At 36.7% G+C, this 15,856-nt stretch overlaps 1 protein-coding gene across 1 annotated transcript in view; it reads right to left on the minus strand.

Annotated features, from left to right (window-relative positions):
* The window catches only part of LRP1B (LDL receptor related protein 1B), a 762,233-nt gene that overhangs the window by 464,284 nt on the left and 282,093 nt on the right, over positions 1-15,856 (minus strand). The gene's annotated exons all lie outside the window — the stretch shown is intronic.

Genomic DNA, 15,856 nt, shown 5'->3' on the forward strand with positions numbered 1-15,856 from the left:
ATAAAAATATGATTTCTATTATATCATTCCTTTATAGATAGAAAATGTATTCATGCATTTAATTGCTCATTATAGATGTTTAGTATTGTCTATTATCAACTCATCTTGCAAGTAATAAAGTTGCAGTATATATTCTAATGCCTATTCTTTAGGAGCCACAAGACATATATCTGTATATCCATATATCTATCCATACTTATGTCTCTCATTTCATCATATAAACACACACACACACATATATATGTATGTTTTATACATAAAATTCCCAAAAGAAACAGGTAACTGGAAATAGCATAAAATATATATTCAAATACAAATAGTTGCCCTGCTGAAACAATATTTCACATTATTTTTTCTAATAAGATTTAAGAAACTAAAGTTCATTTAAGTCTGGGCAATAAGTGCAATAGCCACAGATACAACCTAATTCTCTTCAGTTTTCTCGTGTAAAAATTGTTTGTTAATTCAGTGAGAAATACACGTATGGGTGTGATATTGCTTGTTGAAGTCTAAAGCCACTTGGTTGAGAAGGTAGCCCAAAGAATGACCAGAACCAGAAATCTTAGGAAAAATAATAATTCAGCTTTGGATCTGGCTCACAAAGGGCATATTTTTATTAGAAGATTTGGATTTTTTTTTTTATTTTTTTTTTAAATTATTATTATTATTATTTTTTATTTCTAAAGGTTTCCTCCTTTTGATTTTATTCATTACAAGGGTAAACATATCATCATTAAAGAAAACATTTTAGAGACAAAAAATTAGAAAAAAATTAAAACCAGTTGATATTTTTACGGTAGCACCTTTTGCTTTCATTTTACTTAAAATAATGCTTAACTTTCAATAATGCTGAAACTATGCATGCTCAGTCGCTTCAGTTGTGTCCAACTCTTTGCGACCCTATGGACCGTAACTCCTCAGTCCATGGGCTTCTCCAGGCATTACTTCTTCTTTTTTTTTTTTTTTTTTAATTTATTTATTTATTTTTAATTTTTACTTTACAATTCTGTATTGGTTTTGGCATAGATTGACATGAATCCACCACAGGTGTACATGCGTTCCCAAACATGAACCCCCCTCCCACCCCCCTCCCCACAACATCTCTCTGGGTCATCCCCGCGCGTCAGCCCCAAGCGTGTCATATCCTGCATCAGACATAGACTGGCATTTCGATTCTTACATGTTATTATACATGTTTCAATGCCATTCTCTCAAATCATCACACCCTCTCCCTCTTCCTCTGAGTCCAAAAGTCCGCTATACACATCTGTGTCTTTTTTGCTGTCCTGCATATAGGGTCATCATTGCCATCTTCCTAAATTCCATATATATGTGTTAGTATACTGTATTGGTGTTTTTCTTTCTGGCTCACTTCACTCTGTATAATTGGCTCCAGTTTCATCCATCTCATCAGAACTGATTCAAATGTATTCTTTTTAATGGCTGAGTAATACTCCATTGTGTATATGTACCACAGCTTTCTTATCCATTCATCTACTGATGGACATCTAGGTTGTTTCCATGTCCTGGCTATTATAAACAGTGCTGCGATGAACATTGGGGTACATGTGTTTCTTTCAATTCTGGTTTCCTCTGTGTGTATGCCCAACAGTGGGATTGCTGGGTCATAAGGCATTTCTATTTGCAATTTTTTAAGGAATCTCCACACTGTTCTCCATAGTGGCTGTACTAGTTTGCACTCCCACCAACAGTGTAGGAGGGTTCCCTTCTCTCCACACCCTCTCCAGCATTTATTGCGTGCAGATTTTTGGATCGCAGACATTCTGACTGGTGTGAAGTGGTACCTCATTGTGGTTTTGATTTGCATTTCTCTAATAATGAGTGATGTTGAGCATCTTTTCATGTGTTTGTTAGCCATCCGTATGTCTTCTTTGGAGAAATGTCTATTTAGTTCTTTGGCCCATTTTTTGATTGGGTCGTTTATTTTTCTGGAATTGAGCTGCAGGAGTTGCTTGTATATTTTTGAGATTAGTTGTTTGTCAGTTGCTTCATTTGATATTATTTTCTCCCATTCGGAAGGCTGTCTTTTCACTTTGCTTATGTTTTCCTTTGTTGTGCAGAAGCTTTTAATTTTAATTAGATCCCATTTGTTTATTTTTGCTTTTATTTCCAGAATTCTGGGAGGTGGATCATAGAGGATCCTGCTGTGGTTTATGTCAGAGAGTGTTTTGCCTATGTTCTCCTCTAGGAGTTTTATAGTTTCTGGTCTTACATTTAGATCTTTAATCCATTTTGAGTTTATCTTTGTGTGCGGTGTTAGAAAGTGATCTAGCTTCATTCTTTTACAAGTGGTTGACCAGTTTTCCCAGCACCACTTGTTAAAGAGATTGTCTTTACTCCATTGTATATTCTTGCCTCCTTTGTCAAAGATAAGGTGTCCATATGTATGTGGATTTATCTCTGGGCTTTCTATTTTGTTCCATTGATCTATATGTCTGTCTTTGTGCCAATACCATACTGTCTTGATGACTGTGGCTTTGTAGTAGAGCCTGAAGTCAGGCAAATTGATTCCTCCAGTTCCATCCTTCTTTCTCAAGATTGCTTTGGCTATTCGTGGTTTTTTGTATTTCCATACAAATCTTGAAATTATTTGTTCTAGTTCTGTGAAAAATATCGCCGGTATCTTGATAGGGATTGCATTGAATTTGTAAATTGCTTTGGGTAATATACTCATTTTCACTATATTGATTCTTCCGATCCATGAGCATGGTATATTTCTCCATCTATTAGTGTCCTCTTTGATTTCTTTCATCAGTGTTTTAAAGTTTTCTGTATATAGGTCTTTAGTTTCTTTAGGTAGGTATATTCCTAAGTATTTTATTCTTTTTGTTGCAATGGTGAATGGAATTGTTTCCTTAATTTCTTCTTCTACTTTCTCATTATTAGTGTATACGAATGCAAGGGATTTCTGTGTGTTGATTTTATATCCTGCAACTTTACTATATTCATTAATTAGCTCTAGTAATTTTCTGGTAGAGTCTTTAGTGTTTTCTATGTAGAGGATCATGTCATCTGCAAACAGTGAGAGTTTTACTTCTTCTTTTCCAATTTGGATTCCTTTTATTTCTTTTTCTGCTCTGATTGCTGTGGCTAAAACTTCCAGAACTATGTTGAATAGTAGTGGTGAAAGTGGGCACCCTTGTCTTGTTCCTGACTTAAGGGGAAATGCTTTCAATTTTTCACCATTGAGGATAATGTTTGCTGTGGGTTTGTCATATATAGCTTTTATTATATTGAGGTATGTTCCTTCTATTCCTGCTTTCTGGAGAGTTTTTATCATAAATGGATGTTGAATTTTGTCAAAGGCCTTCTCTGCATCTATTGAGATAATCATATGGTTTTTAAAAGCTGAGAGAATTCAGCACCACCAAACCAGCTCTCCAACAAATTCTAAAGGATATTCTCTAGACAGGAAACACAAAAAGGGAGTATAAACCCGAACCCAAAATAATAAAACAAATGGCAACGGGATCATACTTATCAATAATTACCTTAAACATAAATGGATTGAATGCCCCAACCAAAAGGCAAAGACTGGCCGATTGGATACAAAAACAAGAACCCTCTATATGCTGCTTACAAGAGACCCACCTCAAAACAAGGGACACATACAGACTGAAAGTGAAGGGTTGGAAAAAGATATTCCATGCAAATAGAGACCAAAAGAAAGCAGGAGTGGCAATACTCATATCCGATAAAATAGACTTTAAAACAAAGGCTGTGAAAAGAGACAAAGAAGGCCACTACATAATGATCAAGGGATCAATCCAAGAAGAAGATATAACAATTATAAATATATATGCACCCAATATAGGAGCACCGCAATATGTAGGACAAATGCTAACAAGTATGAAAGGGGAAATTAACAACAACACAATAATAGTGGGAGACTTTAATACCCCACTCACACATATGGACAGATCAACTAAACAGAAAATTAACAAAGAAACGCAAACTTTAAATGATACATTAGACCAGTTAGACCTAATTGATATCTATAGGACATTTCACCCCAAAACAATGAATTTCACCTTTTTCTCAAGTGCTCATGGAACCTTCTCCAGGATAGATCACATCCTGGGCCATAAATATAACCTTGATAAATTCAAAAAAATCGAAATCATTCCAAGCATCTTTTCTGACCATAATGCACTAAGATTAGATCTCAATTACAGGAGGAAACCTATTAAAAATTCCAACATATGGAGGCTGAACAACACGCTTCTGAATAACCAACAAATCACAGAAGAAATCAAAAAAGAAATCAAAATATGCATAGAAACTAATGAAAATGAAAACACAACAACCCAAAACCTGTGGGACACTATAAAAGCAGTGCTAAGAGGAAAGTTCATAGCAATACAGGCATACCTCAAGAAACAAGAAAAAAGTCAAATAAATAACCTAACTCTACACCTAAAGCAACTAGAAAAGGAAGAATTAGAGAACCCCAGAGTTAGCAGAAGGAAAGAAATCTTAAAAATTAGGGCAGAAATAAATGCAAAAGAAACAAAAGAGACCATAGCAAAAATCAACAAAGCCAAAAGCTGGTTCTTTGAAAGGATAAATAAAATTGACAGACCATTAGCCAGACTCATCAAGAAGCAAAGAGAGAAAAATCAAATCAATAAAATTAGAAAAGAAAATGGAGAGATCACAACAGACAACACAGAAATACAAAGGATCATAAGAGACTACTATCAGCAATTATATGCCAATAAAATGGACAACCTGGAAGAAATGGACAAATTCTTAGAAAAATACAATTTTCCAAAACTAAACCAGGAAGAAATAGACAATCTTAACAGACCCATCACAAGCACGGAAATTGAAACTGTAATCAGAAATCTTCCAGCAAACAAAAGCCCAGGTCCAGACGGCTTCACAGCTGAATTCTACCAAAAATTTCGAGAAGAGTTAACACCTATCCTACTCAAACTCTTCCAGAAAATTGCAGAGGAAGGGAAACTTCCAAACTCATTCTATGAGGCCACCATCACCCTAATACCAAAACCTGACAAAGATACTACAAAAAAGGAAAACTACAGGCCAATATCACTGATGAACATAGATGCAAAAATCCTCAACAAAATTCTAGCAATCAGAATCCAACAACACATTAAAAAGATCGTACACCATGACCAAGTGGGCTTTATCCCAGGGATGCAAGGATTCTTCAACATCCGCAAATCAATCAATGTAATTCACCACATTAACAAATTGAAAAATAAAAACCATATGATTATCTCAATGGATTTTTTTAAAAAGAGAAGTGCTATGTTATGTTTCTTAGAAGCGACTACAAAGTTACAGAATTCCTACACAACTTAGAGATACAAAGAAGATACAAGACTGACCAGAGATCATCCTAGGGGAAGAATTTGGGGAAGTTAATTTTGATGTAAATGGCACTAGAGTTCCAGTAACACATAGAGAGGAATGATGATCTGGAAAGAAAGTAGGAAACGAATTGCTATTAACCAGAGGATGGATGAGAGTCTCAGCCTGAGAAGATCTTTAACTCCATGGTTTGTTTTCCATTGCTTGTACTTCTGTCAACATAAACGGTCATTTCAATAACTCCAAGTCTTCTTTTAATGGCCTATGTCAAGAGGAGTATGCAACTTCTGATTCTCTGCTTGAATGTGCTGAGAGATTTTTCTTCAAACTTCTCTGATATGCATTTCCATAAATTAGAAGATGATGTATGGTGTTAAAAAATTCAGACAGTTTTCAAGCTATATCTTTGGCCACAAAGGATTTATGCTTCTGCCTAAATGCTGTTTTAGAATTCACATTCTTTCTTCAATTTGTTGTCTGTCACTTTAGTTTTCCTGATCAATGATTACTTAGTCTGGCTGCAGCACTCGACGACACTGCTATAGACCTTCCTGGGCATCAGCACTGCTGCAGTGTTTTAGAAAAGACAGGACTGGCTTTACTGTCTCTCTTTCAGCTTTGAGCTGCTGTTGCATGGCCCGGTAGAACTGGGCCTCTAAAAATCCAATTAAAAAATAGATCAATCTGATACTCAGTAAAATTTGGTCATATTGCAAATGTGGGTTAGAAAAGTTTTCCAACATTCAGTTTAGTCACTCAGTCATGTCCGACTCTTGCGAACCCATGGACTGCAGCACACCAGGTTTCCCTGTCCATCACCAGCTCCTGGAGTGTGCTCAAATTCATGTCCATTGAGTCAGTGATGTCATCCAACCATCTCATCCTCTGACATTCCTCTTCTCCTCCTGCCTTCAGTCTTTCCCAGCATCAGTCTTTTTCAACGAGTCAGTTCTTTGCATCAGGTGGCCAAAGCCTAAAATTAATTCTCATTTGTGTATGCTCTAAGAAATATCATTTGGCATTACTCCTTTAGGCAAGAAATCATAAATGCAGCCAAAGACATCTGCATCATATAGAGTGATGTAATTAGAACATGAGTTTGTAGTTTTAAAAGAGTCCTAACAAAGTTCATCATGCATTATAATCATATTATCTCAGAATTAGTAGCGGTTCTTCTTTATCCTTAATGACCTTGGTGTATATTATGTACATACATATGTATATGTATGTATCTTGTATATGTATATGTATATTATCTTCTTGATCCTTGATATATATTGTGGGTTTTTTCTGTCATTTTGGTTGTAATTGTATTGTATATCATATTCTAATAGAGATGCAACAAAAATCTCTCTAAGCATGAGGCATGGTTTGTGTTAAGAATCATTTTAATTCTTGATTAAGCACTATGATATGCCTAGTGGTTATAAGCATGAGCCATCTTTTCTGGAGAGGCATGTTCTAACTCACTTTATTGTCATAACTACTGTATAGGTGGGGGCAATTCTTATCACCAGTTTAAGGATGAGGAACCATAGACAGATCAGGTGATTCAGTGGTGATGCTAGGATTTCAACCCTATTAGTGATGATTTATTGGGTTGTAACTGCAATGGAGAGTGGCATATGATGAAGTTTGAAAAGATGAAAAACTCTCTGAGAATGGGAAACGTCACATTTATAGCACCAAAAATCATATTGCAAAGTAGCTGATGTCGGATCATTTTTTTCCTGAATAAAAATATATTTGACTAAATGAATGGAAGTAACTGATTATCTGCCACACTGGCTATTGTGTGACATAGTGGTATCGTCTCAGTTTCAATTGGCTTGAGAACTGACACAACTGGTGTTCTCTATAAGGCATATATAAAGGATCAGAACTGAAATATTTTCACCGTTAAGAAAAAAAAAATGACATAAAATATCTCTTGACCATTCCTTCTTGTTGTCCAAACAATCTTTGGGGAAAATATTATGGATTGTAACTTTAGTGATTAGAAATTAAAAAGCTAATCATCCCTGATTTGGCTTTTTTTTTTTTTTTGGCCATGGTGGAAACTTGGGTCCTAAGGCATCTTGTCCCAGACTTTATGCTATAATACAAATCCTAGGCTCACCTTGCATGCATAATTATGCTGGTTCACTAAAATGACGTGACAGTTCATGGACTTCATTCTGGTAGACCAATCTGAAATAAGATATTTTCTTGCTTCAGTGTCTGAACAGTGCTTGCATGAGTGCCAAGTTGTTTCAGTTGTGTCTGACTCTTTGCGACCCTATGAACTGTAGCCCACTAAACTCCTCTGTCCAGGGGATTCTCCAGGCAAGAATGCTGGAGTGGGTTGCTATGCCCTCCCCCAGGGGTCTTTCCCACTCAGGGATCAAACCTGCTTCTCTTATGTCTCCTGCATTGACAGGCAGGTTCTTTACCACTAGGGCCACCTGGGAAGTCGGAATAGTGCTTACTACATTCTAAAACTCATATAAGGTGATACCCTGAGCTATGATAGTTGTAAACATTTCCCTTTTCTCCTTTACTTTCCTTCTGTATCTTCTCCATGCAAGAAGTAGAATATCCTTCTAAAATAAGGACATATTATTTCATACTTCTGCCCTAAAACCCATAATAGCTTCCAGTTTTACTTTGAATAAATACGAAGCCTTTCCCATGTGATAAGACCCAACATGGTCCGGTGCCAGTCACCATTCTGACCTAATCAACTTCCATTTTCCCTTTGCTGACTCTTTCCAGCCACATGGGACTCCTCGTTTTTCCCAACTCATCAATCATGCTTCCATCTCAGGGCCTTTGCACATGTTGTAACTTTTCCTAGGACACTCATTCCTCCACTCTTCTCATACCCTAGATTTTCTGCTCAAATGTTATATACTTTAAAAATATTTTACTGACTAGCCCATTAAGTCCATTTGCTTCTACAATATACTATATTGTCCTGTTTTGTTTTGCATCTAAAATTTTATAACTACTTGATGAATATATTTAAGTCAATTTATTATCTCAGTCTCTCACTGTAATATGAGCTCCAAAAAAACAAAGCAAAACTAACAAAACACACACACACACAGCTATGCATAGCTTTATCACTGCTGCTGCTAAGTTGCTTTAGTCATGCGACCCCATAGACGGCCGCCCACCAGGCTCCCCCGTCCCTGGGATTCTCCAGGCAAGAATACTGGAGTGGGTTGACATTTCCTTTTCCAATGCATGAAAGTGAAAAGTGAAAGGGAAGTCGCTCAGTCGTGTCCGACTCTTCACGACCCCATGGACTGCAGCCCACCAGGGTCCTCCGTCCGTGGGATTTGCCAGGCAAGAGTACTGGAGTGGGGTGCCATCACCACTAGGCCTCATAAAAGAGAGAGTCTGATCCATTATAGGCATTTAGTATTGTTAAATGAATAGAAAAATAATGAATTGATCTTTAAAAAAAAAAGCCTCTCCTGCACATTTTCTAAAACACTAGCTTTTATTTCTGCTGAGCATGAATTATCAGCGACATGTTATGGATGGAACTGGTGTTCAATGTTACTCCTTTTGTTAATATAATACACAGTCATGCCCCTCACTTACCAAGGCCATTTTAACATCAAATTTGAACCATTCAAGAGTCTTCACTGTAAAACTCGACAGAAAAAACAAAATTATAATCTGTCTTCCGTGCTATCCACAAAATTGCAGTGCTCAAATGAGTATTAAAACTATGCAATCTAAGGAGCAAAGGCTTTGGAGAGGGTTATTCTTTTTATAAAGTTTAAATCTTGGAACAATGATTGATGGGATAGAGGGAAATTACCCTTCCCAAGATTTCACAAGTTCATCAAAAGCTTTATTCTTTTACAAGCAATGGAGATGAATAAGAGTTCTTACTGTGGCAAAAGTCTAAATGGACAGACTTTTAAAGTAGAAAGTTTTACTTTTAAATGCCTCTGCATAATTGCCTTCATAATAGTATAGAATCCTTTCAGCATATGGATGCCAAAGTATGAGCTTACTGGAATAAAGCTTTCTAAGATCTCCCAGAATACTAAGTTCAGTTAACTTCTGTGATGTATGTCACAGCTGGACTTGATGACTTTATGGTTATTCTATCTATCTCTCAGAATATTTTAGGCATCGTGAAAAAAATGTTCTTAAAGACCTATATCATATCTAGACTGTAGGTTTTGTGAGGATATGTGTATACATAAAAACTGCTGTGTCTTTACTTCCTGATTAATTGATCTTTCTCTTAATTTGTCAAAGACATGCCCATGGCTACACAAAGAATGATGTTTTTATTAAGAAACTACAATGAGAAAGCAGTTCAGTTTTTACTTAAAAATAGGTATTAAGGCTTACATTAGAAATAATATTTCTAAAAACAAAACCTAAAAAAAATGAATCAACTGGGTTTATTTGAAAAAAGGAAAAGTTTTCAAGATTCAGAGCAATGTAGCAAATTAAATTGATGTTAGAGCAATAGATTTAGAAGAGAATTAAAGATGAAATAGATGAGACAAACTCCCTAGATCATCTGATAAGTGCTGTTGATGTTGGCAAAGGAAGTGAGTGACCTAGACCTTCATAGAGGTTTCTGAGGCTTGAGATGAGATCTGTCATCTTGATGGACCAGAGCGTAGGCACTGGGAATGGCCCCCACTCATCCCTCCCTTGCCCTTTTCTGTCAGTGCCAAAGTGCCATTTGAAAACAGAGTAACACCAGCTGGCCTTGCCTTGCCTTTTCAACCCAGTGTCCCAGAGCCTGTTTGGAGGAGCTACTTCATCTATTCAGTTCATCCTAATGACTGGTGCCCATTCATCACCCAGAAGCAGTGGCCTGTATGCCCTGAAATTGTGATGAGCCCCATCTGAACTGCCTACATGAGTAGCTAACTTCAATGTCCTAAGATACTCTTAAGGCCAAAAAAAACTATAGGGTCTTAGGTGATCATCTGGATTATGATAATGTGAAAAAGAAATGTGAATCATCACTTTCCAGTGAGACCAGAGAGTGATAAAACCCACCCTTAGTTATGTCACATGGTGAAGGGACTAACAATATTTCCGAATATTCAGGGCATATCTTCTTTGTGTAACATTTAACTCATATTCACATGTAAATATTGTTCTGGACTATCTATCAATCTATTGATCTACCTGAAATAAGTTTTTTTTTTTTTTTTACTTTGTATACCACATTCCTGTTATATTGTTTCAGGGTGGCTATGAGTACTTGTGAATTTTTTATGTGATTATGTATGGATGTGAGAGTCAGACTGTGAAGAAGGCTGAACTGTGGTGTTGGAGAAGACTCTTGAGAGTCCCTTGGACTGCAAGGAGATCCAACCAGTCCATTCTGAAGGAGATCAGCCCTGGGATTTCTTTAGAAGAAATGATGCTAAAGCTGAAGCTCCAGTACTTTGGCCACCTCATACGAAGAGTTGCCTCATTGGAAAAGACTCTGATGCTGGGAGGGATTGGGGGCAGGATGAGAAGGGGATGACAGAGAATGAGATGGCGGGATGACATCACGGACTCGATGGACATGAGTCTGAGTGAACTCCGGGAGATGGTGATGGACAGGGAGGCCTGGTGTGCTGTGATTCATGGGGTCGCAAAGAGTCGGACATGACTGAGTGACTGAACTGAACTGAACTGATGTATGATTTTATTTAGTTGAATTGAAAGGATAAATATAATGTTCATATTTAATTAAAGCCTAAATAAGCCAGATTTTATAATTCTGAATATAAAATAAGTAAAACTATACTCTTTCTCCCTGCATAAGGGAAAATGTGTACATATCCAAGATGGCCTATGTTTCCTTCTTATTGGCATTATAATTAGGTAACATCAGAAACTTTTTCCATCAGCAGATGAATGGATAAGAAAGCTGTGGTACATATACACAATGGAGTATTACTCAGCCGTTAAAAAGTATACATTTGAATCAGTTCTGATGAGATGGATGAAACTGGAGCCGATTATACAGAGTGAAGTAAGCCAGAAAGAAAAACACCAATACAGTATACTAACACATATATATGGAATTTAGAAAGATGGCAATGATGACCCTGTATGCAGGACAGCAAAAAAGACACAGATGTGTATAGTGGACTTTTGGACTCAGTGGGAGAGGGAGAGGGTGAGATGACTTGGGAGAATGGCATTGAAACATGTATAATATCATGTAAGAATCGAATTGCCAGTCTATGTCCGATGCAGGATATGGCATGCTTGGGGCTGGTACGTGGAGATGACCCAGAGAGATGTTGTGGGGAGGGGAGTGGGAGGGGGGTTCATGTTTGGGAACGCATGTACACCCGTGGTGGATTCATGTCAATGTATGGCAAAACCAATACAGAATTGTAAAGTAAAATAAAAATTAAATCAAAAAAAAAAAAAAAGAAACTTTTTCCTTTCCAAACACTTTTTTTCTTAATAGTTGGTGCTATTAAGAAGGTGGCCATATCACAAAATTTGCTCTCTTCACTGTTCATATCAACAATAAAAAGGGTGTATTAACTACCTTCTCTTCACAAGATACTAGAAAAGACATGGAAGAAATCTTGTTTTGAAGGACAGAATAAACATGCATAAAAGTTTTTATTCTTGTGATATAATGCCTAAATGACATAAGAAAATGCAGTCTGATTATTGGCAGCTACTACATTAATTATACAAATGTCAGTAAAATATGAATTTTAAAAATGTAATGGAAGGCTGATGTGGACAAAGGTACCTTAGTGAGGCCTTAGAAATCCTCCTGCTTAGTTAAAATGAAAACCAAAAAAATTTTCTTCTATTTTGTATAAGCTGTAGTCATCACAGGGCTCCATCTTCTCACAAAGAAATTCAGGACAATAACAAAAATTTTGTTCAGTTCAGTTCAGTTGCGCAGTCGTGTCTGACTCTTTGCAACCCATCGTAGCACGCCAGGCCTTCCTGTCCATCACAATCTCCCGGAGTTCACTCAGACTCACATCCATCGAGTCTGTGATGCCATCCAGCCATCTCATCCTCGGTCTTCCCCTTCTCCTCCTGCCCACAATCCCTCCCAGGGTCAGAGTCTTTTCCAATGAGTCAACTCTTCGCAGGAGGTGGCCAAAGTACTGGAGCTTCAGCTTTAGCATCATTCCTTCCAAAGAAATCCCAGGATTGATCTCCTTCAGAATGGACTGGTTGGATCTCCTTGCAGTCCAAGGGACTCTCAAGAGTCTTCTCCAATACCACAGTTCAAAAGCATCAATTCTTGGGTGCTCAGCTTTCTTCACAGTCCAACTCCCACATCCATACACGACCACTGGAAAAACCATAGCCTTGACTAGACGGACCTTAGTCAGCAAAGTAATATCTCTGCTTTTGAATATACTATCTAGGTTGGTCATAACTTTTCTTCCAAGGAGTAAGCATCTTTTAATTTCATGGCTGCAGTCACCATCTGCAGTGATTTTGGAGCCCCCAAAAAATAAATTCTGACACTGTTTCTACTGTTTCCCCATCTATTTCCCATGAAGTGATGGGACCGGATGCCATGATCTTCATTTTCTGAATGTTGAGCTTTAAGCCAACTTTTTCACTCTCCTCTTTCACTTTTATCAAGAGGCTTTTTAAGCTCCTCTTCACTTTCTGCCATAAGGGTGGTGTCATCTGCATATCTGAGGTTATTGATATTTCTCCCTGCAATCTTGATTCCAGCTTGTGTTTCTTCCAGTTCAGCGTTTCTCATGATGTACTCTGCATAGAAGTTAAATAAGCAGGGTGATAATATACAGCCTTGATGTACTCCTTTTCCTCTATGGAACCAGTCTGTTGTTCCATGTCCAGTTCTAACTGTTGCTTCCTGACCTGCATACAGATTTCTCAAGAGGCAGGTTAGGTGGTCTGGTATTCCCATCTCTTTCATAATTGTCCACAGTTTATTGTGATCCACAGAGTCAAAGGCTTTGGCATAGTCAATAAAGCAGAAATAGATGTTTTTCTGGAACTCTCTTGCTTTTTCCATGATCCAGCTGTTTTCTCTGACACATAAGATAAAAGCATTGAGTAAATATGATTCTTACCCTCTGAGTTTACTAGGTTAGAAGGATGGAAAACACAATATGTTATAACCTAATAAGCTCCATATCAATGAAATTGCACATTGAAATGGTGATCATGATATATTCAGGTTTAATAAGTAGGTAACAAAATTTTATTGCCAACAAATTGCCAAAATTTTGTTACCTACTTATTAAACCTGAATATATCATGATCACCATTTCAATGTGCAATTTCATTGATATGGAGCTTATTAGGATATAACATATTGTGTGTTCCATCTTTCTAACCTAGTAAACTCAGAGGGTAAGAATCATATTTATTCAATGCTTTTATCTTATGTGTCAGAGAAAACAGAGGGGAGGTGGAATGTGGGTGAGGTATGTCACAATAATGTTGAACACTGTAGACATTTTGCAAACAGTTTCTATTCAGTGGAGCACACGGGATATTGGACTTCTCAGCAACTTTCTCTCAGTTCTTCTAGTAATATTTGTAAATTTATTTTGCAGCTTTGTTATTTTTCTCCATACATGCTGATTCCCCAGCTGTTTAATTTTTAGCTATTTTTTCAAAAGTATCTCAACTTTAAAAATCAGCATTAGTCGCAGAACTGAGTGTAAGGGCATTAGCATCACACTTGGCCAATAACTTACATTCCCATAAGAAGATATTGATTATATATGAATATGTAAGATTCCTATCATTTGTACTCATCTTTTCTTCAGTTGGGCAGATAAAGTTGTTGCTATAAAATTGCTTTTCAAAAAGCCACTATTATGCCATTGTGGATTTTTTAAAAAATATTTTCAAAGGACACATCAGTCATTTCACTTTAATCAAACACAGGATTTCAATGTGCAAACAGTGTACATGATCTGGTATATGACCCTATGCCTTTTGCCACAATGAAATGAGTATTTGAGTGTTTACAGAGATTCTAAAGCATTCTGTTTTTCTTTTCATTGTTTTTTTTTCCTAATCTAAGTATTTAAATTATTTGGTAAAAGAACACCATTGTAAAATATTAGTTTAACTGTTTCCTGTCTAAGGTATTAAATACAAAATCTTCCTCATAATTACCTCCTGAATTTCTTTTTCTTCACATTTCTTTATAACAAAAATGTTATTTATATAATGACTCCATCCATTGATCTCTTCTCTATTTTCCCTATAAATCAAATCCTGATTTCATTTCTAACCAGACAGACACCAGAATCAACATTTCCATATGCCTTTGTCAGCATCCTGGAAATCTTTGTCAGTATTTCTATTGTCAATTTAATTGTCTGTATTTAATCATAAAATCAGGTCATTGGATCCAGCAGGATTGAGTAATACCTCAGGAAAATCACACACAATTTTCATATGCATTGATCCCCTATAAATCTATATTTGAATTTAAAAATTGTGGATAAGCTGAGCTATGAAAACTTGCTTTCCAGTTCCAGTTTTACAACTGGATCATGAGATATATGATTTGATTCAGAGGCTTAGTTACTACCTAAAAAACTGGAAATAATATCCATCCTCTGGAAAAGTTGTGAAATTTATAATTTATAATTTGAAATGACATTTGGGATGAAGGCATAAATTTATTTCTTTAATCTAATCTTTGATTCACTCTAGGAAACACTTGTTTTGAACTGATGCTACCAAAAACCAGTCTTTCATTTTTCTAACTTTTAACCACAGTCAGTTGAAATCATGTCTACTGAAAAATGTGTACAAGCATCCACAACCATATTATTTATGATAGTCAAAAAGTAGAAACAACTCACGTATACATCAATCAATGAATAAACAAAAATGTGGCATGTACATATAATGTGACAGTGTTTGTCAATAAAAATACATGGATGCTTCAACATGAAAGGAATATGAAAAAGAGACTTTGCTAAGTAATAGAAGCCAGTCACACAAAAACATGTATTATATGTTTCATTTCTATGAAATATTAAGTTATATTAAGTGAAAGTCGCTCAGCTGTGTCTGACTCTTTGTGACCCCATGGACTGTATCTTGTCAGGTTCTTCTGTCCATGGAATTCTCCAGGCAAGAATACTGGAGTAGAGTGGGTAGCCTTTCCCTTCTCCAGGGGATCTTCCCAAACCAGGGATCGATCCCCAGTCTCCTGCATTGAAGGCAGATTCTTTACCATCTGAGCCACCAGGGAAGCTCTATGAAATATTGGTAATAGCCTAATGATCTGTGTATAGAAAAAGTAGGTTGGTGGTTTTCCACATCTGCATAAATTGGGGGATTAGAAAATGGCTACTGATGGGTAGAGTGCCCTTATGAGGTGATGAAAAGTTCTAAATTGAAAATGGTGATGGTTGCACACCTATGTGAATCTACTGAAAACTACTGAGGTGTAGACTTTCAGTTCAGTTCTGTTGCTCAGATGCATCTGACTCTTGGTGATTCCATGGAATGCAGCACACCAAACCTTCCT

This window comes from Oryx dammah, unplaced genomic scaffold (genome assembly GCF_014754425.2).
Source record: "Oryx dammah isolate SB20612 unplaced genomic scaffold, SCBI_Odam_1.1 HiC_scaffold_27, whole genome shotgun sequence".
In the NCBI taxonomy this organism is placed as follows: Eukaryota; Metazoa; Chordata; class Mammalia; order Artiodactyla; family Bovidae; genus Oryx; species Oryx dammah.